General features: G+C 41.1%; 1 pseudogene; it reads right to left on the bottom strand.

Annotated features, from left to right (window-relative positions):
* Positions 1-294: 294 nt before the first annotated feature.
* Positions 295-20,535, bottom strand: LOC136231169 (uncharacterized protein At2g23090-like; annotated as a pseudogene).
* Positions 20,536-27,770: the final 7,235 nt, after the last annotated feature.

Raw genomic sequence — 27,770 nt, 5'->3', positions numbered from 1 at the left:
AGTACATTCGAGAAAAATCAACTGCTGAAAAACACACAATTTCAGACTTCAATCATGTGATGATGAGAAGAACTATAACTCTCTGTAAGGAATGATAAGTTGCGAATGATTATCAGATTTGGCTAATTTAAAGAGCAAGACAAAACGATAAAAAGAAATCCCATCTGCAAATAATGCTAAAGTAACTCAAAAGGTTCGCACATATATCCTGATTCAGACCAGGAATCTTTATATTAGTAATATAAGAAAGGGAAATTGATATGAACACATCCCACAACACATATAACAGGCCAGGAACCCATTGGACAGATACTCCACACCACTGCTAGCTAGCTATTTCATTTTTTGAGGTGGGGGAAACATGTCAACACGTCGGATTTTGGGTGTTTTGCTTCCGCATGCTCTCTGCACTTCACCTCTGTAGTGGTGCATATGAATGTTTGCATACACACTTTGCACTGCACCCATCACAAAATTCCCAATTCATACACTAAAAACCAAAACCCATACATGTAATTAAAAACCTTTCAGACCAATAGGCACAATAAATATGAATTTCCCTTCACTTACTCTCTTTACTTTATACTTGTTTCGATAAATTACACTCATAACCACTTAATTTTAGGGGCTAATTACAAATCTAGCCCAATTAAAAGGGTGCATTTACATATCTAACCCACTTTGCTTCAATATCACCAAATTAGACACTTTCATCCACTTTGGACAAGAATACCCATATTTCTATTTGATCCATTCTTCTTCTTCTATCGATTCTTCTTCTTCTTTCTTCTTCGATCGAATCTTCTTCTTCGTTCGATTCTTCTTCTTCTTCTTCTTCTTCTTCTTCTTCTTCTTCTTCTTCTTCTTCTTCTTCTCTTCTTCTTCTTCTTCTTCGGTTCATGTTCTTCAATTTCTGATACCAATCGTTAGTGATTATTGAAGTATTATGTTCAATTTCTCGTAGAAATGGTATGTTTTTAGCTTATATACATGTTTTTCTTGCTAGTCTTGCCTCTTTCTTCATCTGTAATGGTATTGTTTCAATTTCCTCTATTTTCCACCATTTTCCGTCAATTTCCTCCATTGTTGTCGCATTTATGACGAACTTGTCGCATTCCGTCACAAATGCGACACCACTTCACTAATGCAACAATCGCTGTCGCATTTTGTCGCAAATATGACAACTGTTGTCGCATTTCGTCGCAAATGCAACAACAGCTGTCGCATTTCGTCGCAAATGCGACAACTTGCTGTCGCATTGCGTCGCAAATGCGACAACCGTTATCGCACATGCGACAAATCTTGTCGCATTTGTGACGAATTCATCAAATGCGACATCACAGCAGTTCAATTGTTAGATTTTTTTTCTTTCTTATTTTTTAAGATTTCCTTCCTAATCCTCTTCCGCAGACACTAGTTCTTCAAAGGTTGAACGAAACAAAATCTCTTCTCTCTATAAACCACCGTCTTTTCGCCCGTTTGAGATGACGAGAAAGACGTTCAGAATCTGAGAAAGAAGATGAATTGAAATAAGGGTATTCTTGTCCAAAGTGGATGAAAGTGTCTAATTTGGTGATATTGAAGCAAAGTGGGTTAGATATGTAAATGGACCCTTTTAATTGGGCTAGATTTGTAATTAGCCCTAATTTTAGCCTTACTAACATGATGATAACTAGAAATTTACTTTTATGCCTTACTAACATGATGATAACTAGAAATTTAGTTTTAGTAATATAAAAGTCCTTTCTCTTATGAAAATAAAGGATCTCAAAATGACTCAATAGAAAAGTCCAACAATTAAAATTGTTTAAAACGGTTTGTATTTCACATCTAATTGTGTTTTATCTTTCAAATTAACATTTTTGGATATTTCTATCTAACAAGAATTTTCTCTCTTAATCAAAGAAGACCTAAATGACCTTTAAAACCAAAAAATTCAAGAACTAAAGTTACATAGATTATAACTTTATCAACTCTACAATGGAGGATTAACCATTATACAAATGCTAAAAGGTTAAGCAACTTTTATATTAGTAAAAGAATGGTAAAACGTTGTTTGAGTGATCATGGTGTTAGTAAGATTAGTAAGGATAAACTTGAGCGATATGGCGAAACCGAGGGCGACTGGCGAAGGGAGGTCGACGTTGATGGGTAGAGGTGGTGCGGGCGGCCGTTCGGAGCAAGGTTGGGTGGATCGGACGGCGGAGAGAGGGCTGGACTTGGATCCAGGGTCGGTCGGGCTGGGGGAGGATGGTGAGGAGAGATCGGCGGATGGGGTAGGGAGATCCGTGGTTTCGCCGCGGGTCAGGCGAGGGAGTGGTGAACGTGTGAGGGAAAGATCCAGGAAGCGCGATCAGCCGGATCGGGATCGGGAAGGGGGTATTGTGCCGGATCCGGCGGAGAAAGTGAGTGGCGGAAGGGAGGTTGGGGCGGATCGGGGCCGGGAGAGGAACGTCTGTGCTTCTGCATTCGGTCCAGGGGGAGGAGGCCAGGCAGACATTGGGAGTGGTGGTGCGTCGGCTTTCGCTGCGGGGGTGCAGGTTGGGGGCTCCGATAATTTTATGAGGGAGGTGCAGCCTCTAGGCCTTGACTCGCAGGCCTTGCCTGTGTCACAGGAAGCGCTGGCGGTGCAGGTTACGCGGGCCGCGAAGGCCGAGCTGGCTACGCAAGCCACGCTTGTTGTGCAGTTCACACAGGCTGCGTTTTTTGCTCAAGCCGCGTGTGCCGCGCGAGAAGCTCTAAAAACTATTTCAGCTGGGGGTTTTGCATCTAATTCGGCTTTATTAAATGTTGACATTCCTAGCCATGGAGAAGGTGAGGGGATTAGGGACAATAACAATTCCTTGTCTAATGCTATCCCAAAAATTGGAAATCCGGTGAATTCTGTTGTTAATTCCACTTTGGTGAACTGTCACGGGAGTTCTTCTTGGAGAGATAAGGTATTGGGGGTGAATGAGGAGGATCCCACGATGGAAGTTGACAGTAGCGAGGATAGTTCTGAGGAGGACTGGTCGGACTCTGATGTGGAGGAGGATGGGGTGCAGGATGACCCTTTGTGCCCGGCGATCCGTCTTATTTCTGATGACAAACGGTTCTTTAGATCAAAATGGAAATTATCCTTAATTGTTACTGTTCTTGGAAAAAGAATAAGCTTTAAATATTTTGCTCAGAGGATCCAAGCTCAATGGGCTAATAAAGGGAAGGTTACCATTACGGACCTGGAAAATGACTATTATGTCATCAAATTTACTAGGGCTGAGGATTTTAACAAAGTTGTCAATAGGGGTCCTTACATTATTTCCAATCATGTGTTGGCGTTGAGACCTTGGGTCCCAAATTTTGACCCTTATGATTGTTCTGTGAACCGGATCCTCACTTGGGTGAGATTCCCAGGTCTTCCTATTGAACTCTATAACGAAAGATTCCTAAATAAAATTGGTGGTCTGGTTGGGAAAGTCCACCATGTTGATAAAACTACTATTGAGGCAGCGAGGGGTAAGTTCGCCAGGGTTTGTATAGACATTGATCTTGCCAAACCTCTTTTCTCCAAATTCAGTATTAAAAATAAAGTGTTTCATATTGAATATGAAGGGATTCACAATATTTGCTTTGAATGTGGTATGTTTGGTCATACTGTTGAGGGTTGTCCCAAGAGAAGGAAGGAAGTGGAAGAGGTGCCAGTGCCTATTATAGGAAGAGCTGAGGCTAGTCTAAGGGATGGGGAGAACTTTGGTCCTTGGATGCTGGCCAAAAGATCAGTCAAACGGAGGCCTCATGTTGTTGCTTCCAGGGATCATTATTCTGATATCAATAAGGAGGTGCAGTCTTTGAAGATTAATCCTGAAATTAAGGTCAGGCCCCCTGATATTAAGAAGGATGCTAAGGGTGTGTCATCTTCCGGGTCAGGGTCGAGATTTGGTGTCCTGTCTCTTGAGGTTGGGCAGGATCCAGACTCTACTATCGAGCAGATGGAGTTAAGCAGGCCAGGCCTGGAACTGGCTGAGCCTGCTTCTATCCTGGGTGATTCTATTAACCCGCTTTTCGATTCTAATGCTGTTGCTAATAAGAACCCCTAGGTTGCTGGCACAACAAGCAGAAGGATGACCAGTGTGAATAAAGATCAAGGGGGTTCCCTGGATCTGGCATCCCGAAGGATGAAGGAGTCAAATGAGGTTAGTATTCCTTCTCTTAGTGGAAATCCTGGGGTGGGGAATTCTATGGGGATTATTAAACCTAATTTAAAAAAGCCTAAGAGTAAACAAAAAAGTATCCTGAATCCTTTGGCTCGTTCTGACAAAAGGGGACCTTCTGGTACCTCCTCTAGGCTCTCCGGAGCCCCGAATAAATACCTGATCTATGGTATGGGCTTGTGTCAGTAGTTTTCCCTTCTGATGGACTTCTTTGTTTGGAATGTTAGAGGTGCGGCGAGCAAGGCAACCCGCATCCATGTTAATGACCTCATTAAGCAATTTAACCCATCTTGCTTTGTTCTTCTGGAGACCAAGGTTAGCGGTTCTAAAGAAGATGAGGTGGTTAGAAAGTTTAAGAGTTGGAATTGTGTCAGATCGGAGGCTACGGGCCGGGCTGGGGGGATTTGGCTCTTTTGGAAGCCAGGTCGAGTCAATATTGATATTGTTACTATGGACAGTCAATTCATCCATAGTAAGGTGTGTTTCCCTGGTAATAAACCGTTCTTTGTTACCTTTGTTTATGCCGATCCTGTTTTGACTAACCGAAGAAGGCTGTGGGAGATTCTTCATTCTATTAGTTCTAATATGGTGGAGGCGTGGTTGGTTGTCGGGGATTTTAATGACATTGCCACTTTGAGGGATCAGAGAGGCGGGGGTAATCATTACATTAACCGGTGTCTCAACCATAAACATAGTATGGATCTTTGTGGTCTGTTGGACCTGGGAGCTGCCGGGCACAGGTTTACCTGGAAGAGGAATAGTGTGTTTGTTCGGTTGGATAAGGTGTATGCTAATGTTACTGCTATCTGTAGGTTTCCTGAGGTCAATGTGCTTAATCTTCCTTTCCGTCACTCTGACCATTGCCCTATCCTTATTAGGATGGTCAAAGGTAACCGGCTGAAAGGTAACAGACCTTTTAGGTATCTTGTGGCTTGGGATTCTCATCCCGAGTTTAAGAATTTTGTTAAAAACAATTGGCATCCTCACTCTAATGTCATTCTCGCTGCTGAGGAGTTCAGGAGGAATGTGGCTGGATGGAATAAAAACATATTTGGCCACATTATCAGAAGGAAAAACAAGCTTTTGAGAAGGATGGAAGGCATCCAACGTTGCTTAGAGGTCCGCTTCGACCATAGCCTGAATGGTCAGCTTAGATCTCTCCAGAACGAGTTGGAAGCAGTGCTTAGACAGGAAGAGCTCCTTTGGTTCCAGAAGTCTAGGAAGACTTGGATTCAAGACGGGGACCGAAACACCAGGTTTTTCCACCTCTCCACGATCATTAGAAGACAGAGGAATAGAATCGACGCTATCAAGGACGCCAATGGTGTTTGGATTTTTGAGGAGGAGGATATTCGGCGTCTTGCCCTTGATTTCTACAAGGACCTGTTCAGAGAAGAAGCGGTGTACTTGGAGAGTGCCTACTCTGATACTTCTTTTCCTCGGTTAGGGGAGGATGCTATTAAGGATGCTTTCCATCCTATTGACCTCAAGGAAATTGATCTGGCCTTCTCCAGCATTGGTTCCACTAAGGCTCCTGGGATTGATGGTATCCCCGCTAGCTTCTATCATAAACACTGGGATACTGTGAAAGAGGGCATTTACAGCTTTGTGTTAGGTGTTTTTGGTGGTTCTAACGATATCAGGTTGGTTAATAAGACCCTCCTTGTTCTGATTCCTAAGGTTGATAAGCCCTCTTCCTTTCTTCAGATGAGACCTATCAGCCTTTGTAATGTTTTGTACAAAGCTATCACCAAGATTATGGCTAATAGAATCCGGAAGATCCTGCCGGATATTATTAGCCAGAATCAAGGGAGCTTTGTTCCTGGTAGACAGATGATGGATAACGTTGTTATCGCCCAAGAGGTTGTCCATTCCATGAAAATTAAAAAAGGTAAGAAAGGGATTGTGGCTCTTAAACTGGATCTGGAGAAAGCCTATGATAGACTTAACTGGAGCTTTCTTCTGGACAGTTTAGCCAAAGCTGGTATCCCGGAAAACTGGAGGAATCTGATTGAGAAATGCATCTCTTCTCCTGTGTTCCAGGTTATGATTAATGGGGACATGTCAGATGAGTTCTCCCCCTCCAGGGGTATTCGTCAAGGGGATCCTATGAGCCATTTCCTTTTTGTTATTGCAATGGAAAGACTGTCTCACCTGATCCAAAAGGCGGTGAGCAAGGGGACTCTCCACCCTGTTTCCATCAGCAGACATTGCCCCCCTATTACCCATTTGTTCTTTGCTGATGATGTGATGCTTTTCGTGGAGGGTAATGTGGAGCAAATCAAGGTGGTGATGGATATCCTTAATTGCTTTTGTGATGCTTCTGGCCAGAAGATTAACATCCAAAAGTCCCGTATGCTTTGTTCTAAGAACATGGACAACGGCTTATGCAGAAGACTTAGTGAGCTCTCTGGTATCCCCCTGACTCAATTGTTGGGGAAGTATCTTGGGGTCCCTCTTCACAGTGACAGAGTCTCCAAAGCCTCCTTTAAAGACATTCTGGATAAAACTAATAATTTGTGTGCTAGCTGGAAGGCTATGTCTCTTTCCCTTGCAGGTCGCCTTACCTTAATCCAATCTGTCAACTGCGCGGCTCCGAATAACATCATGCAAGCATGTAAACTCCCTGAGCCGGTCCTTAACGATCTTGATAAGATTAATCGGCGTTTCCTTTGGGGTGAGTCTGGTGAGGGGAGGAAGGTTCACCTGGTCCCTTGGAAGGAAGCCTGCCAGCCTAAAAGCAGGGGGGGTCTGGGTATAAGGCAAGCTAAGGACAACAATAAAGTCCTTTTGATGAAGCTTCTTTGGAGAATGTGGCAAAGCCCCTCATCTCTTTGGGTTCGTCTTCTGTGCGGCAAGTATCGGAAAGATAGAGTTTTTGGTGGCCCAAAGGAGAGGGTTGTTAGCTGCTCCTTCCTCTGGAAAGGGCTTAGCGCAGTTTTTGCTGAGTTTTGTACGGGGATTGGCCTGGAGGTGGGTAATGGTAAATCCATTAGTTTTTGGGATGACACCTGGATTGGTGATAAACCGCTGATTGAAGTTTGTAGCTCCCCTCCGCCTAATGATATCCGTCCCTGGAAAGTTGCTGATGTGGTGGACTCAGAGGGAGACTGGATCTGGTCTAAGTTCGAATCCTTCCTTAGCCTGGAGATCCTCCTTAAGATTAGAGGTGTTAAGATTAGCAATCAGGAGGAGGATAAAGACAGACACTGCTGGGCCTTGACTAATAATGGCATGTATTCTTGTAAATCGGCCTATGAAGCTTTTTCCCCTAATAGGGCTGATCTGTTGAAACACCTTTCCACAAGATTTTGATTTGACAAAATCATCCATGATTAAGAGGCAATTAAATTTAAATGCTTTGATTTAATTGTACTAATGAGTTTGTTCAATATTGAGTGCAAATATATATATATATATATAAAGTAAGACAGGTTAAAAGTCAGCATAAAGCCAAAGCTGAGTGAAATGGAACTCAGCATGGGAGAACAAAGAAGCTGAGTAGAGTAGAACATGCATCATAAGCTTCCTTCTAAATCACCCGAACAAAGCTGACCAAAGCAGAAGACTCCTTCTTGAGAAAACATACAGAACGGAGCTGACTAAGAAATACCTCAGCATGAAACTTGTACATTCGACAGAAACGAACGAAGCTGAGTTACAGTCAGAATAAGAATGAAGGATTCGTTGACAAGAAGACAAAATCTGCCGATCCTCTGCACCAATAATTGAAACCTCGAAAATATAGAAGTCTAATTCCAAGAATCATGGGTCTATGGATTATTGGTAAAAGACAACTGACACAAAAGACAAGTCTGATGCAAGAAGACAAAGATCTGACGCCTGAAGCAAACAGAGAAAGGAAATGGCGGAACAGACTGAAGATGACCAGAAGATGTCTGCTAAAAGAGTCGTTTTGGACTTAACGGCTAAATCACCTCAAATGATTTCAATCACCAGAAATTCATCTATAAAAGGACAATGGTGGTTCTTGGATAAAATACAACTACAGAAGCAACAAAAAGAAAAATCCAAGAGAGAAAGATATTCAAAGCACTCAAAAACAAGAAAGATCTTACACCAACTTTTCTATTCTTTGTGTAAATGCTAGATTGATTGTCTGTAATCATCTAAAGTGTTCTTTACCTGAAAAAGAACAAGTGTGTAATCAATAGTAATATTGAGAGGTATGTACTGAGTGTTTGGTTGTACGCATTCAGTGGTAGAAAAATCTAAGTACTGGGTTGTAGTGCTTAGTAGGAGTTGAGTAGACGAATAGAGGATGTACTCTTGCATACTCACTGCCTTGTAAAGGGTTTTGTGCTCTACCTTGAAAGAGCTCAGTATTGGATTGAAAATCCCAAGAGGAACTGGGGACTGGACGTAGGCAGAGAGGCCGAACCAGGATAAGTCGTGCTGAGTAACTTCTGAACTCTCTCTCAATATATATATATATGTATGTGCATGTATTGTTAGTTATATTTACTCAGCTTATAAATTGTTAAAACTGAAACTGAGTAAATCTGAGTGCTGAGCTGGAAGCTGACCACAACAGTGTCAATTCCCAACTCACAAGTAAAGCAGTCTTAGTCAGCATCGTACTAAAACTGCCTTATTATACAATCAGCCGTGCTGACCAAAAGCTGAGCTGACTAACTCCTAAAATAACTTCAGGTCAGCATAATCAAAACGCAAAAAAGTTATATTAGTTCCTAACCCCCCCTTGGAACTAATTACTAGGGACCAACAAGTGGTATCAGAGCCAAAAGCTCACTATTCAAAGATCTAACAATCTTGAGCTGATCCCTAAATGGCTGAAAATAGCACTCGTTTCCTTCCAGGAAATCAAACAACACAGATACTCCCTGAGGGGTTATCATTCACTCGACCTCCCCTATTCTTTGGATCTAATTATACATTCTGGAAGAATAGGATGAAGAACTTTATTCAAGCTACAAATATGAGTGCATGGCTTGCAATAGTTCAAGGTCCACATATACCTTATAAAACTGTTGATAACGAGAAAGTTATCAAGAGTGAAACTGAGTGGACAGAGGAAGACCTCAGAAAATTACAAAATAATGCTTCGGCTATAAATATGCTTCACTGTGCTTTAGATGCTGCAGAATACAATAAGATTTCAGGTTGTGAGTCAGCACAGGAGATCTGGAAAAAGCTTGAAATAACTTATGAAGGCACCAACAAGGTCAAGGAGTCAAAAGTAAACCAACACATGCGACTGTATGAGCTGTTTGAAATGACCGACAATGAGGACATCTCAGCAATGAATGCCAGGTTCACTAACATAATAAATGAGCTTAAAAGACTCGGCAAGATCTTCACTGAAGAAGAGCAAGTGAAGAAGATCTTACGAAGTCTTCCTAAAAGCTGGCAAGCAAAGAAAACAGCCGTAGAAGAAGCTCAGGACCTGACCACATATAAATATGATGAGCTAATCGGATCCTTGCTGACTCATGAAATTTCAATGAAAAGCTTTGAAGCTAAAGAAAAATCTGAGGATAAGAAACAAAAATCACTAGTGATGAAAGCTGACTCCACTGAAGGAGAATCAACTGATGATGAGAAAATGGCCATGTTTACTAGAAAAATGAAAAAGCTATTCAGAAGAAATGAAAGAAATGGTAAGCGGCCATACAAGAGAGGAGACAGATACAAAGCTGAGTCTAGTGACACCAGATACAAAAAGGATAGCTCCAAGCCTGTTACATGTTATGAATGCCATCAAACTGGGCATATTAAGTCAAGCTGTCCCAGTCTGAAGAAAGACAAGAATGGAAGCAAAAAGGCAATGATGGCCACTTGGAGTGACAGCGATGAGTCAACATCAACCGAAGCTGAGCAAAACGAAACAGCCAACATATGTTTCATGGCAGACGATGGAGCTGACCGATCTCAGTCTGAGCAAATCAACCTATCTGAAGATTCTGAGCAGGAAGAAAACAACAATGAGGTAACATCCCTATTCCTGCTTAGAAATGAAATGATAAATGCTCTGAGTGACTTATATACACTAATTAAAAAGTGTAACAAAAGAAGTAAGGCACTCAGCAGGCGATGTGACGAGATTGAGGAGGTCAAACTAAGTGATCTCCGATATCTCCTCCAGGACAACTCAGACTTACATACAAATATGCAAATCTTACATAAGTCTGTCGTGGAGGTTCAAACTGAGTCTAGGAAACTTAGAAAGGATGTGACAATCCTACAAAACCAAATAAACAGGTCAACTAAGAATAAATCCCATGCTGAGTACTCTGGTACTGGTCAGCATAAACAGTTTACCCAGTGTAGCTGTTGTGGGAAGAGAGGACACACAAAAGCTGTGTGCTGGCATAATAAAACTGTCAAATGCGACCTCTGTGGTAAGAAAGGTCACACAACTAAAATATGCTGGCATGCTCAGCATAACAATGCTGACCACACTCAATATCACCCTCAAAAGGTAACCATGTGTGGCTTTTGTGGAAAAAATGGTCATACCACAAATGTGTGTCGTCACAAGTTAAAATATGATTTTGCACCTGTTTACACTAACATGAAAGGACCCAAAAAGGATTGGGTACCTAAAAATGAATAGTCTAAAATGCAGGTAAGCTTGACATGCGTGGAGAAATCAAAACTTTGGTATATAGACAGCGCATGCTCAAGGCACATGACAGGTGATGAAACTCAGTTCATCACACTAGAGCCTAAACGAGGAGGTAGTGTAAGCTTTGGAGACAACAAAAAGGGCAAGATAGTCGGCTCAGGAACTGTCGGAGGTAACCCTAAAATTGAGTCAGTCTCCTTAGTTAAAGGTCTCAAGTATAATCTTCTAAGCGTAGCTCAGCTTTGCAAGAGTGGAAGGAAGGTTATATTTGATGATACTAAGTGCCAAATACTCGAGGGAAAAACAAATGATTTGATTTTAACAGCCCCTCGTGTAGAAAATGTTTACATGTTAAACTTGGAAAAGGAATTTTCAAAGAGTATATGCTTAGTATCAAAAGAGGATAACTCCTGGCTATGACATAGGAGACTTGGGCATGTCAGCATGGACCTTCTTGCCAAAATAGCTAGAAAGCAATTAGTTGAGGGATTACCAAAATTAAAGTATGAGAAAGATCAACTCTGCAATGCTTATCAGCAAGGCAAACAAATCAAAAAATCATTCCATAGCAAAAAGGTTGTCTCAACCAAAAGACCATTGGAATTACTACATTTGGATCTTTTCGGACCTATCCAGCCACTCAGCTTGGGAGGTAAGAAATTTTCCTTAGTTATTGTAGATGATTTCTCTAGGTACACTTGGGTTATCCTGCTAAGTAGCAAGGATGAGACATTTGAAGTATTTACCACATTAGTCAAAAAGGTTGAAAATGAAAAAGACCTAAGAGTAGCTCACATTAGAAGTGACAATGGTGGAGAATTCAAAAACCAATTGTTTGATGAATTCTGTGAAACCAATGGCATTGACCACAATTTCTCTGCACCTAGAACTCCTCAACAGAATGGAGTGGTTGAAAGGAAGAATAGGACAATAGTAGAAATTGCTAGAACAATGCTGAGTGAAAACAGGCTTCCAAAGTACTTTTGGGGAGAAGCAGTCAATACAGCCTGCTATATATTAAATAGAGCATTAGTAAGACCTATACTAAAGAAAACCCCTTATGAACTTTGGAAAGGACGAAAGCCCAATATTGGATACTTTCGTGCCTTTGGGTGTAAGTGTTTCATACTCAACACCAAAGATAATCTGGCAAAATTTGATGCCAAAGCTGACGAAGCGATCTTTCTAGGATACTCAACAAACAGTAAAGCATATAGAATTTATAATAAAAGAACCCAAGTTGTGGAAGAGTCAGTCCATGTAGATTTCGATGAAACTGACCCTGCAGGAAGAATAACTCAACATACAGAGGAAGAACCCAACTCAGTGTCTGCTGATCAAAATGTGTATACTGAGCCATCAGTTCAAGGATTGAGCCAAGGTAAAATTGAAACTGAAATTACCTTTGCTGACCAATCTGTCCCTGCAGAGATTGTAGAAACACTTGTTCCAAACAACTCAACACTACCCAAGGAGATAAAAATTCCAAGAGGACATTCAGAGAAGTCCATCCTTGACGATGCAAATAACAAAGTAATGACTAGAGATCAGCTTAGAAAATTTCTTTGCAACGTTGCCTTCGTATCAATTCATGAACCAAAGAATTTTGCTGATGCTGAGCATGATGAGTATTGGATCAACGCTATGCAGGAAGAGCTTGATCAATTCACAAGAAATGAGGTATGGGATTTAGTACCGAAACCTAGGAATCAAAAATCCATAGGAACTAAGTGGGTTTTTAGAAACAAACTAGATGAACATGGAAATGTAATTAGGAACAAAGCTCGACTAGTAGCTCAAGGCTATAGTCAGCAAGAAGGGATAGACTATGGTGAAACGTTTGCACCTGTTGCTAGGTTGGAAGCAATACGCATATTATGTGCATATGCTAGTTTCATGAACTTTAAATTATATCAAATGGATGTCAAAAGCGCATTCCTTAATGGTTTTATAAACGAAGAGGTTTATGTTAATCAACCTCCCGGTTTTGAAGATCCAAAATTTCCAAACCACGTTTATAAACTTAAAAAGGCCTTGTATGGCCTGAAGCAAGCTCCAAGAGCTTGGTATGAAAGGTTGACCAACTTCCTACTAACCAGGAATTATGTCAGAGGAAAAGCTGACACAACCTTGTTTATTAAGAAAAAGGGGAAACATACCTTACTTGCACAAATATATGTGGATGATATAATATTTGGTGCTACTGACGAATCTTTATGCCAAGAGTTTAGCAAACAGATGCAAACTGAGTTCGAAATGTCTATGATAGGTGAACTCAGCTTCTTCCTTGGACTTCAAATAAAGCAAGGTAAGAATGGCATATTTATTAGTCAGTCTAGATACGCTAAGGAAATGTTAAAGAAGTTCAGCATGGAAGAATGCAAACAAATATCAACCCCCATGGGTACTGATACTGTCCTATGCAAGGATGAAAAGAGTAAGTCAGTTGATAGCAAACTCTATAGAGAGCTCAGTTGATGCAGGTTTATGGTATCCAGCCTCAAATGACTTCACACTCATTGGATACACTGATGCTGACTATGGACGAGACAAGCTAGAACGCAAAAGTACATCAGGAGGATGTCATTTTCTTGGAAGTTGTCTAGTATCATGGTTTAGCAAGAAGCAAGCATCAGTTGCCCTGTCTACAACTGAAGCTGAGTACGTTGCTGCTGGAAGCTGTGTTGCTCAAGTCCTATGGATAAAGCAACAGCTCGAGGATTATGGAGTAACAACGAAGACAATAGAGATCAAATGTGATAATAAGAGTGCCATTGATCTATCAAAGAATCCTATCCAACACAGCAGGATGAAGCATGTCAGCATAAGGCATCACTTCATCAGAGATCACGTACTAAAGGATGAGATCAAGCTGACCTATGTGCCAACAAATGAACAGCTTGCAGATATCTTCACTAAACCTTTGGCTCGTGAACAATTCAATACACTAAGGGAAGCCATTGGTATGTCTAATCCTCTTCAATAATCTAAAGTAGTTGAATAAATGTTGAGTAATTGTCATGCTGACCAACTACTAGATATTGAGCCTAATAGTCTATGCTGAGTTAATACAAATGCCTAGAAAAGATTCTGTGCTGAGTAGATAGATATATTGAGGAATCATCCTATGCTGAGTGAATATACATATGTTGTGAATACTGAGTCACTTAGAGATAGGAAATCCATCATCATAGAATTGAATACTCAGAATAACAAACGGTTCGAATTATGGCAAACCGGGCAAATATCCACTTGCACCAATACACCATAACACGTGTAACAAATCATACCTAGGAAAATGCGAGTAATGATGAAAACCCATGCGCCGAACCTGTCATAAATGACAGAATCCTTGTCGATTAGAGTCCCAAGATAAGAACGGCCAGTACATTAATGACTGATGTGTCTATAAATGGCGAAAAGAGTCCCCATTCATTGTTTTTACGCTTACAAATCGCCAGAAATCGAAATCTTCCCCTTCTCCCTAAATCTTAAAAACCCCTCTCGATAACAATGGCTTCCGGCAAGAACGAAATCCCTAACCTCACCACTCAGACTGGCCAAACATCTGGCAAACCCACTCAAGCTGACATAGCTGGGTCTTCAAAGCAAATCGAAAGGAATATGATCAAAGTGCACAAAAGGGTTGGAAATCTGGAAGTATTGAAGTGCAGATGGTTTTCTCAAAGTTTCATCGCCTCTGAGAAACCCTTCTGCGAATGGATTAAGCAAAACAAATGGACCGGCCTCTTCTCTCTCGCCGGAAAGGTATATCCCAGACTGGTCAGAGAATTTTACTCCAACTTGTGCGTCGATGAGGATGATGCTGACTACCTGGAGACCACAATAAAAGGCCAGAAAATCACCATAACCCCTGCCTACCTCGCTACATTGCTAAACCTGCCAAACGAGGGCATAGAGTTCAGAACAACAAAGGAGAAAGTCCCCAAAGAAACCCTTGACAAAATCCAAGGATTCTGCAAGCCCAAGGATCACAAAGGGGAGATACCAAGCACATGTATGGGGCAAGATCAAAAGATGGCTCACTATATACTGACCAACTTCATCCTCCCTAAGCTCGCCTCAGCCTCATCTGCCTCCAACTTCGAACAGTGCTTCATATGGCACATGTTGACCTATACTCCACTCAACATGCCCGTCTTTTTAGTGGGGGCCTTTCAACGCAGCGCAAAGAAACTCAGGCTGGGCTCCTTGGTCACCAAGATCATCGAAGACAAACAGGTTGAAACAATAGGAGAATCTGACTCCTTAGGGACTGAAATCACAGCAGCTCTGTTGATTGGATTAACATACAATCAACCACTGAAAGGATATGAAGAAGATGCTAATGATGATGCTGAGTTAAACGTTGAGCCTGAAAATGAGCCTGAAACAGAAGTGGAAGTTCCTGCTGAGCAACCTAAAGAGAAGAAGATGAAGAAGAGAAAGGCCAGTGAAACCTGTGCCAAAGACATCCATGATGTCCCAAGGAAGGTAAGATTGATGTCTAAAGAAAAGGTCAAAACTGACAAAGCAAAAGAAGGAGCTGAGTCAGCAGAGAAGAAGAAAAGGCATGAAGAAGAAGAAGAAGAAACTCCTGAATCTCCTTTGAAGAAGAGGAAGAGAATTGAGTCCATAAGAACAGTTGAAGCTGATCCCGTAGATTGGGTTGTATCAACCCAAGATCATGAAAAAGACAAGGAAGCCGCTGCTGAGCAAGAGACTCATGCTGAGTATGAAGAAAATGCTGATATGGAGCAGCCTCAGGAAGGAATAGAGCAAGAAACTGAACATGTGGAAGTCGAGGATCATGCTGAGCCTCATGAGGAGACAGCTGACACTGATCTGGGAAATGATGCTGACCCCTCTCCTTCGAAGCAACAGAAACTCAAACGACTCAAAAAGAAAGCTCATAAAGCTCAGATCATTGATCTTCTTGCAGACTCAACCCCGCATGAACAACTCTTCGGTCTGTCTGAATTACAATTCTCCTATTTTGCAAATGCTCCTGAGTCCACTCAAAAGGAAAAACAAGCCTCTGTTACTCAGGATGAGGAACAAGCCAAGTCCTTTGAAAATCCAAATCCAACTGTTCAAGAAGGAGAAACAGAAACTGCCTCCATTTCACCCGCTCAGGATCCACAGATCAACATGCCTCCACCTCCATCTCCACATGTTGATAACACTGTTCCTACCAGCACTTTGCCGCAGAGTCCGGTCCCCAATCAAGATAATCAAGCTGGCCAACATCAAACTCCTCCACCACCAGGGCAAATTCCATCCACCGACCCAAACACGACCAAGTTTGACTACTTGAACGCTACTGAGTCAGGCAGACGAATCATTGCCTCTGCTCAATCTCTGCTTCAAGAGTTGAACCCTACTCAAGCTGAAACTGCAAATTCCAATCCTGAATCTTCCCAACTGCCCACAGTCACTCAGCTTCTGAATGAAATAAAAGGGCTGAAGGACCTGATCAGCATAATGACCTCCATTCAAACTCAGCAACCACGACAAGATCACATCACAAAGCTGTCTGAATTGGTTCTTACAATGGTCAATTATTTGAACTCCCTTGAAGGTAAAGTTCAACACTTATCTGAAATAAATTCAGGACATGCTACTTCTACTGACCTCCAAGGGCTCTTCACCAAGCTCACTCATGAATTAGCCAAGTCCAGTTCATCTACCAATGCTGAGTTAGTCACCAATGCTGAGCTTCAAGATTGCTTTACCAAGCTTCATGCTGAGCTGACCCACACACGTGACTTAGTATCTTCCTCCTCACAATGTACCATCGATCAACTGAGTGAAGCTGTTCGTCTGCTCAACCTTCACAAAACACCAATGGAAGTTGACCCAGTCTCCAACAGCGAACTCTTAAGTTTTTCAAAGGCCATCATGAAGGAGATGAGAATCAATAACGCCCAGCACATATTCTACGACTCTGCCTTGCTTAAAATGTATCACCAATCCTTTGGTCAACTTACAAGTTCCCTCACCTGGCTGAGCAAATCTCATGAATGTCTGCTCAGCATGATCAGCAGTTCCCTTCGGGTTCCTCCACGTGTCCAGTGTGACAGTGTTCCTATCATTGACGGTCTGCGTGAAAGTACTTCGAGACTCCAGCGCTACGCAACTCATCTTTCCGCTCATGCTCGCACTGACACATTTGTGTATAAACCTGATGATGGAAAAACGGGGGAGACAAGTAGAACTCAGCCTGCAGATTATGCCTCAATGAGCAAAGATAAAGGCAAAGGAATAGCTAAAGCTGATCAAAAGAAGAAGAAGTAGATAAAGTCCACTAGATGTGTAGAACTTAGCATAGCAATTTTCAGAAATGTGCTTATCCTTTTTTATCTATACTAAGTCCTATTCTTCTCAATATAAGTTGATTAAACTAAAATTGAAAAAACAAGAAGTAAGGCATACTCAGTATATATGAGGAAATAGACTGAGTAACATATTTTTGAAAACTGACTTACATTCCCACAAAGTAAAATATCTTAAGAGTAAACGATTCAGAATTAAGACAAGATGTGCAAATCTTACGGGGGAGTCATGTCAAAAATATCAATCATGGGGTAACTTATAACTGAGTTCCATAACTATGTATTTTGCCAACATCAAAATGGGGGAGTTTGTTGAAACACCTTTCCACAAGATTTTGATTTGACAAAATCATCCATGATTAAGAGGCAATTAAATTTAAATGCTTTGATTTAATTGTACTAATGAGTTTGTTCAATATTGAGTGCAAATATATATATATATATATAAAGTAAGACAGGTTAAAAGTCAGCATAAAGCCAAAGCTGAGTGAAATGGAACTCAGCATGGGAGAACAAAGAAGCTGAGTAGAGTAGAACATGCATCATAAGCTTCCTTCTAAATCACCCGAACAAAGCTGACCAAAGCAGAAGACTCCTTCTTGAGAAAACATACAGAACGGAGCTGACTAAGAAATACCTCAGCATGAAACTTGTACATTCGACAGAAACGAACGAAGCTAAGTTACAGTCAGAATAAGAATGAAGGATTCGTTGACAAGAAGACAAAATCTGCCGATCCTCTGCACCAATAATTGAAACCTCGAAAATATAGAAGTCTAATTCCAAGAATCATGGGTCTATGGATTATTGGTAAAAGACAACTGACACAAAAGACAAGTCTGATGCAAGAAGACAAAGATCTGACGCCTGAAGCAAACAGAGAAAGGAAATGGCGGAACAGACTGAAGATGACCAGAAGATGTCTGCTAAAAGAGTCGTTTTGGACTTAACGGCTAAATCACCTCAAATGATTTCAATCACCAGAAATTCATCTATAAAAGGACAATGGTGGTTCTTGGATAAAATACAACTACAGAAGCAACAAAAAGAAAAATCCAAGAGAGAAAGATATTCAAAGCACTCAAAAACAAGAAAGATCTTACACCAACTTTTCTATTCTTTGTGTAAATGCTAGATTGATTGTCTGTAATCATCTAAAGTGTTCTTTACCTGAAAAAGAACAAGTGTGTAATCAATAGTAATATTGAGAGGTATGTACTGAGTGCTTGGTTGTACGCATTCAGTGGTAGAAAAATCTAAGTACTGGGTTGTAGTGCTTAGTAGGAGTTGAGTAGACGAATAGAGGATGTACTCTTGCATACTCACTGCCTTGTAAAGGGTTTTGTGCTCTACCTTGAAAGAGCTCAGTATTGGATTGAAAATCCCAGGAGAAACTGGGGACTGGACGTAGGCAGAGAGGCCGAACCAGGATAAGTCGTGCTGAGTAACTTCTGAACTCTCTCTCAATATATATATATATGTATGTGCATGTATTGTTAGTTATATTTACTCAGCTTATAAATTGTTAAAACTGAAACTGAGTAAATCTGAGTGCTGCGCTGGAAGCTGACCACAACAGTGTCAATTCCCAACTCACAAGTAAAGCAGTCTTAGTCAGCATCGTACTAAAACTGCCTTATTATACAATCAGCCGTGCTGACCAAAAGCCGAGCTGACTAACTCCTAAAATAACTTCAGGTCAGCATAATCAAAACGCAAAAAAGTTATATTAGTTCCTAACCCCCCCTTGGAACTAATTACTAGGGACCAACATGATCCTCCCTTGGAGATTTGGAAAACCATTTGGGCCCTTAAAATCCCTTATCGCATTAGAAGTTTCCTGTGGCTGGGAGTCAAGGACAGGCTGCTCACTAATGCGGACAGGCACAGAAGGCACTTGGCTGAGTCAGGAGCCTGTAGTAGGTGCAGAGGTCATGTGGAAACCTTGTGCCATGCTCTGAGGGATTGCCCTAATAGTAGAAAGATTTGGGAAGGGATCCTTCCTCACCACACTCTTCCTTCTTTCATGGCTTATTCTGTAGTTGACTGGTTCTCTGATGGTGCCAGTGGGAAGTTATTGGCCAACATGGAGCACGGTGACATTCTATTCGCTATTATCTGTCACCAAATTTGGAAATGGAGGAACGAAGAGTTATTTGCTAAGAAGTCTATCTTTATCCCTGACTTACTTGACTTTTTCTCAAAAAAGCTCTCTGTTATTATAAAGAGCTTTGAAGGGGAGACCCTTGCGAGACATTCCCCGGATAAAGTGGTCCATTTAGTTGGTTGGAGTAAGCCTAGAGAAGGGGTTGTGAAGCTGAATACGGATGGCTCCTGCCTTAGCAATGGCAGAATTGCTGCCGGAGGTGTTCTTCGAGATGCTGGTGGCGCTTGGCTGGCTGGGTTTACCCATAACTTGGGGATGGGCTCGTCTTTCTCTGCGGAGCTCTAGGGTATTCTTTCAGGTATTAAACTTGCCATTCGCATGGGTGTAAAGAGGCTTTCGGTGGAGTCTGACAATTTGGAGGCAATCAACAAGATTTCTGATAGCCAGGCCTTTTGTCTTAATAGGCAGAATCTGATCAAGGCTATTTTGAGGCTTCGTCCTGCCTTTGAGGCTCTTAGTTTCTCCCATATTTATAGGGAGCAAAACCGCGTGGCGGATCGCTTGGCACCTGCTGGGCATGGGGGGTTGTTAGATGTTTCTACCCTTTCTATTCCTCCCTCTTTTCTTTTACCTACTCTTCTTGAGGATAGGGTTGGGGTCAGCCTTCCTAGACTGATGCCGGGGTAGGCTTCTTGTTCGTTTGTTTTCTTTTCCTTTTCCTACAAAAAAAAAAAAAAAAAAAGTAAGGATAAACTTGAGTGCCTAATTTACCCAGAAAACAAGTTAGTTGTGAGCGAAACATAGCAGAATCGAAACTGGAAGCCAAAATTATGCTGATAATAGCTTCAGAATATGATTGAAGAGAATACAAAAAAGAAAAAAAAAATGGAAGCGAAGCGAAGCCAAGAACAATACCTGGATAGTCATAGCTTTCTTGTTTGTTTCAAGCTGACTTCCTGTACACAGATCGGATCATATTGGAGTGAATAAAAGACAGATAAGAGATACATCTCGATGAAGAATAGCAGAATTAACTACATATTCAAATAGATTTACAGATCTTTAGCCAATAAAAGAAAGAAATTATGTGAATTCTGACTTGTTTCCGTCAAATAACATAATCCGATCAGCTATCAAACTCAAATAATTTGAGTGTACATCCAACAAAAAGAAAAATAAGCTAAATTTGGGGGTTAAGTGTAGGAAGTAGGCAGAGAGTACCCTTAGCAGCTTTTTGCTTCTCCAAGTTCCTCTCGCAAGCCATCCTGCCTTCTGCCCATTGCCTCCTCCCATTCTTTTCCCCTTTCCGTTCTTCTGAAGAGTCAGTATCGATCCCAACGAGCCTACTGTCCGCCTTCATATCTAATTAAGCATTATATCCATAAGGGGAAAACATAACATTCTCCAGAGATCTATGGCTATTAAGACCTGTTTATAACTCAAACTATTTGGATGATAATGAACCCCCCAATGACAAGGAAATGAAGGGCACGAGTTTAAACAAATGAAAAAGAAAAAGTGCATAAGTTCAATGTAATAATGGTTGGTGGTTTATCACTTGCAACTATGATTCCCCGTGAAACTATGTTGGTCAAAAACCCTATTAACTAGTGAATTTCTAGTGTTCTATTAACATAGTATGAGCATAAACTATCTTAAAATCACCCTACCCTATTGTAAGAATAATAACAAGGTAGAACAGAGTAAATACTGCTCTTACTGTGGACGTACAGTAAAACCTCCATAAATTAATACTCGATAAATTAATAAACTCTTTAAAATAATAATTTCTTCTGGTCCCGACTTGGGCCAGTTCAAAAAATGATGAATTTTAATAAATTAATAAGATAATAATTTTCTGGAATAACCCTTTACAAATACATTGTATTATTACCTCTATAAATTAATAATTTCTCAAATATATATGTAAAATATATATATATAGATATACATACTTGGGATAATTTAGCAAAATATGAATCTATAGTATTTTGTTTTTTTCTTGAAATTTAAATCTAGTTGAATTTCATCTCTAACTATTCTCAGTGCATTCAAAAGTTCCGGTGTATCCTTGTCAAATTGTAACAAAAAATTGTAAAGAGTGGATGATGCTATAATTGTTTCATTTCTTGTGATTGGTTTTAAAGGTACCGAATCATCCTCAGCTTCATCCTCAATTTCTTCTAAACTTTGGACTTGTGAGCATTCATTGTTTTCACCTGGATAATCCAATATTTGATTGGCATTCATTTGATTGCGATAACCAAGCTGACCAATCATTCTCTCAAGTTCATTTTTCAGTGATTGCTTCCTCTAAATTCGCTGTGACAGAATCATCCCATTAACGAATTTTGCAATGTTTGAAACAATTAGTAATTTAAAATTTATTTTAAAAAAATTTAAAATCTATTTAAAAAAAAATTTTAAATCACTCTATAAATTAATAATTATTAATTTATCGATTAATTAATATCTCTATAAATTAATAAAATTCCATGGTCCCAACATTATTAATTTATAGAGGTTTTACTTCGTTTAATGGGTTTTCTTGTACTAATGAACACATTTAACAGTATTAACTTTGAAAAATGTTTATCCATTCTATAGTAATATTTTCATGTATGTCCCAATTGAAAACTTGTTTGAGGGGTAAAATTGCTCAATATCAACATTACATGTATTAGATTGCATCGACTCAAGGAACAACTTATACTTCAAACAGACAATTAAAAGTCTATCTTCTACTTCAAACGAGTGTGTATCTTCTACTTCAAACAGACAATTAGAAATCTATCTTACACGAGTTAGTTAATTTTATATTGTAACATATTTAATCAACAATTAACATAGATTCAACAATTATAACCCAGAACGAACGAAACCCAGAACAAACCCAAAACGAACAAAACCAGAACAAAACCTAAAAACCTAGAACAGAAACAAAGGAACGAAACCCAGAATGAACGAAATATTAGAGTATATTATTTGCACTTATCTGTAAATTCAATACACAACTAAACTCCTTAGTTATAGCCAGCCTAGAATATAGGATGAGTATTTCACTATAATGTAATCACATACTCTGTATATATTGGTTTTACACATGAACAACAATCACGGAGCTATTCACATTGTTACTATTATTTGCACTTATCTGTATATTCAATACACAACTAAACTCCTTAGTTATAGCCTAGAATATAGGATGAGTATTTCACTACAATGTAATCACATACTCTGTATATATTGGTTTTACACATGAATAACAATCACGGAGATATTCACATTGTTACATGGTATCAGAGACCAAACCCTAACCTACCTCTCTCTCCTTCCTCTCTATCTTCCCAAAACCGAAACCCTAAAGCTCATCCCCCCCCCCCCCCTCGGACGCCGCCGCCGCCGCCGATCACCCCTCCTCCTCTCGGCCGTAGTCGCTGATTTCATCTCCTCCCCACCGAAAATCATGACAAACACTTCCGCGAGCTCGAACAATGAAACTCCTCAAACTCACAATTCCGAAACCATAAACACAAATCCAGATAAATCAAACAACACTCACCCATCCCTCACAGTTTCTAATATATCAACCTTCATCAAAATTACCTTAGACAATGAAAAAGGACCTTACCTAACCTGGGCTGCTCTGTTTAAGCTTCATGCCAAAGCTTTCCAGGTCCTGGACCACATCATCCCTCTTGCTTCCGCCGACCCTATGATAACCACAAACCCTGATCTCTGGTCTCGAATTGACGTTGTTGTCCTACAATGGATATACAGCACTATCTCACTTGACTTGCTTCACACCATCATCGAACCTGACTCCACTGCCGCTAGAGCCTGGACCCGCCTACAGGATATCTTCTCTGACAACAAACATTCCCGCGCCCTGTTCCTTCAACAAGAGTTCTCCAAAATCAAATTCGATGATTTTTCTGACATCTCATCTTATTGTCAACACATCAAATCTATTTCTGATCAATTATCCAACGTCGACAGCCCTGTCACCAATGATCAGATGGTTCTGCAACTCATCTCTGGACTGACCGAAGCTTATGATACTGTTGGAACACAGATCCGACACGGAGACCCCCTTCCGACATTTCCCAAAGCCCGTTCAATGCTGATTCTCGAAGAAATAGCCCGTGCCCGAAAATCCATCACCCCTACGGATTCTGTTGCACTGGTTGCCGCCACCTCAGCGCCACCGCCGTCTTCCTATTCTCCTACACGGCCGCCGCACCACCGTCCACCCTATTATTCGTGCGGCAACAGAAACGGAGGGCGGTACAATCGCGATAGACATGGCAGACGACACCAATCCCGCTCCGCCGGATCCCACCCGCGGTACCCATACAGTCAACCATGGGCTCCATATTCCCCCTGGCCACCACAACAACCATGGGCCACCCCGCCATGCCCATACCCTACAAACACATGGGCTAACCCGATGCCCTCTGGCAGTCCATCTCAACCAGGGATACTTGGTCCTCGGCCTAATATGCACCAAGCACATCTTAATGTAGCCAATCAGGCTTATGTTCCAACTGATATTGCCGCTGCCATGCATACTATGTCAATCACACCACCTCCTGATCAGTGGCACATGGACACAGGAGCCACGACTCACATGACGGCTCACAAAGGTACGCTCATTTCTTATTTTGATTCGAGCCTCAATGATAAAATAATTATCGGTAATGGTCATTGTATTCCTATTTGTGGTTCTGGTAATGCATCCTTAAACACTAAATCTCACCCATTAAAGTTGAACAATATTTTGCATGCACCCAAACTCATTAAGAACCTTATTTCAGTCCGTCAATTTACTGTTGATAACCAAGTTTCTGTGGAATTTGATCCGTTGGGTTTTTCTATGAAGGATTTACAAACGGGGACTTTTATCATGAGATGTAATAGTACCGGGGACCTCTATCCAGTCGTGTCTACCTCCTCCACCTTACCGTCCTTTCATTCAGCTTTTCCTGCTTTAACTTCTGATATTTGGCACAATCGTTTGGGACATCCTGGACCACCAATTTTGCATAACTTGTTGAATAAAAATTTGATTTCTTGTAATAGGATCAAGAATGTTTCTGTTTGCTCGTCTTGTGTTAATGGAAAACAGGTTAAATTACCATTTCAGTCCTCGTATAATTCTGCTTGTATGCCCTTTGATTTAATTCACAGTGATATCTGGACATCTCATGTTTTAAGCTCTAGTGGTCACCGGTATTATGTGATATTCCTAGATAATTATGCTAATTTTCTATGGACATTTCCTTTAGCTCAAAAATCACAAGTATTTTCCGTATTTCTTCACTTTCGGTCATTTTTCCGCACACAATTTGAGCGTGACATTAAAACATTTCAGTGCGATAATGGGGGTGAATTCAACAATAATTCATTTCGTCAGTTCTGTCAAACCAATGGAATCCAATTTCGTTTCTCATGTCCATATACTTCACCTCAAAATGGGAAATCAGAACGCACAATTAGAATCATCAATAATGTAATTCGCACTATAATGAAACATGCTTCTGTTCCGCTTCATTTATGGCAACATGGTGTAGAAATCGCCACCTATCTACTTAATATTTACCCTCACTGAAGCCTAGGTTACCATTCTCCCACCAAAATACTATACCAAAGGGACCCTTCATACTCACATTTAAGGACATCTGGCTGTTTGTGCTTCCCTCTCATTCCTACTCAATCTCGTCATAAATTAGAGGCTCGTTCCTACCCCTGTGTCTTTCTTGGTTATCCAGCAAATCGTAAAGGTTACAAATGTCTCGATTTATCTAAAAATAAAATCATTGTATCTCGTCACGTCGTGTTCGACGAAACGCGATTTCCCTTTCTCCCGCAACTAGAAAATACCCATCAGGCGCCTATCACCTCATCCCAATTTGACGGCCTACTACCGTCCCTAGCGTCGCCCATCCACTCGCTCTCCCGGTCGTCCACACCTGTTCTTCCCTCTATTTCATACCCGGCGTCCTCCTCGTCTGTCCAATCTCCCCGTCCGTCCGAGTCGCCCATCCTTATCCAATCCCCCCGTCCGTCTGCGTCGACCAGTCCGGTCTCGTCTCCTCCCTCGTCCACGTCTAAACAGAATTCCTCCACAAATTCGTCCCATCAATCGATCGGTTCCTTGTCTGATTTAGTATCTCCTGCCATCACTTCCACCACATCTCCACAATTATCCGCATCCAGCATTCCCGATTTATCCTCTCCCACTCGCACAGCAAGTACTGTCGAGTCCTCCAACCCCATCATTCCCAATCCACATACTCATTACATGGTAACACGCGCACAACACGGCATCCATAAACCACGCCGTATGCTTAATTTGTCAACTTCTGTGTCACCCGCTATTTCTCCAATTCCCAAAACACCAGCCCTTGCATTGCATGACCCTAATTGGATACAAGCCATAACTGATGAGTTTGAGGCTCTTATTGAAAATAAGACGTGGGTACTCGTACCCCGTCCTAAAAATGCTAATGTTATTCGTAGTTGGTGGATTTTCAGGCAAAAAACCAAGTCTGATGGATCATTTGAACGATACAAAGCACGGCTAGTGGGAAATGGATCAGGACAATTGGCTGGAGTAGACTGTGGTGAAACTTTTAGCCCTGTGGTCAAGCCGGCAACCATTCGAGCTGTTTTGAGTATTGCTGTCTCTCGCAATTGGAACCTTCGCCAGTTGGACGTCAAAAATGCGTTCCTACATGGCAACCTTAATGAAACAGTCTATATGCATCAGCCGCTGGGGTTTCGAGATTCGAAGCATCCTGATCATGTCTGCCTCCTCCAAAAATCACTTTACGGCCTTAAACAAGCTCCGAGGGCCTGGTATCAACGGTTTTCCACATTTGTAATTTCAATGGGCTTCACAAACAGTATCTCAGATCACTCACTCTTTGTCTATCACCATGGCACCGACACAGCTTATATTCTCTTATATGTTGATGACATTGTTCTGGTTACCTCTTCTGACAAGCTTCAAACCTCTATCTTCTCCAAATTACAATCAGAATTTGCAATGAAAGACTTGGGTCAGCTCCACTACTTCTTGGGAATCTCTGTTACTCACTCACCTGGTTCCTTATTTCTGTCACAACGAAAGTATGCTTCTGAAATAATTGCTAAAGCCGGTCTTGAATCATGCAATCCAGCGATCACGCCTGTCGACACTAAACAGAAGCTTAGCATTTCTTCCGGTTCAGCCTACCATGACCCCACAGAGTACCGAAAATTGGCAGGGGCTTTGCAATATCTGACACTCACCCGGCCGAATATCTCCTATGCCGTTCAGCAGATCTGTTTGTTCATGCATGATCCTAAGACCTCTCACATGGCTACCCTTAAACAAATACTTCGGTATATTCAAGGTACAATTGACCTCGGTCTTACTTTGATTGCATCCTCCCCTAGTCAATTGACATCCTAAACTAATGCGGATTGGGCGGGCTGCCCTGACACACGTCGTTCGACATCAGGCTACTGTGTTTTTCTTGGGGACAATCTTATCTCATGGTCTGCCAAACGACAGCCTCCTCTATCCAGATCAAGCGCAGAGGCTGAATATCGTGGGGTTGCCAATGTGGTGTCTGAAACGTGTTGGATCCGCAACCTTCTACTTGAGCTTCGCTGCCCTATTCTCAAATCCACTGTCGTTTATTGTGATAATGTCATCGCCGTGTATCTCACAGGCAATCCTGTTCAACACCAAAGAACCAAACATGTCGAGATGGACATTCATTTTGTCCGCGAACGCATTGCCAAAGGAGAAGTTCGCGTCCTCCATGTCCCCTCTCGGTATCAAATCGCTGACATCTTTACCAAGGGACTCCCTCAACCTCTATTTGAAGATTTTAGAGATAGTCTTAACATTCATCCTCCGAACCTTAAGACTAAGGGGGAGTATTAGAGTATATTATTTGCACTTATCTGTATATTCAATACACAACTAAACTCCTTAGTTATAGCCTAGAATATAGAATGAGTATTTCACTACAATGTAATCACATACTCTGTATATATTGGTTTTACACATGAATAACAATCACGGAGCTATTCACATTGTTACAAGAAACCCAGAACGAACGATCGATTGAAACCAATAATAGGAACGAAACAAACAAAACCCACAATCTTTCAAACGAAACCCAAAACACGAACCAACGAAATCTACCACAATCTTTCAAACAAAACCCAACAAACAGAGCATCGGATCGCATTGCAGAAACGATTTTACAAATGAAACCTAAACTCAAACGATTTTACGAATGCAGAAAACCCATATTAATCACTTACCTCTTTTTTGGTGCCTCTTTTAGACTCGAAACACGAACGAAATGCACCCTCAGCACACAGACGAACTTCAAACTCGAACTCAAAGCATGGAAATAGGTATAGAAGAAAGGAGATATGTGTTCGCGCAAAGGAGAAGAAAAAAGAAAGACTAAATTCGTCTTTCTTATATCAGGTCATTAGAGTCGGTTATAATAACTGACTCT

Source organism: Euphorbia lathyris, chromosome 5, assembly GCF_963576675.1.
Source record: "Euphorbia lathyris chromosome 5, ddEupLath1.1, whole genome shotgun sequence".
Classification (NCBI taxonomy): domain Eukaryota; kingdom Viridiplantae; phylum Streptophyta; class Magnoliopsida; order Malpighiales; family Euphorbiaceae; genus Euphorbia; species Euphorbia lathyris.
Note: the sequence above shows the minus strand (reverse complement) of the source record. Positions and strands in the feature narration are given on the sequence as shown.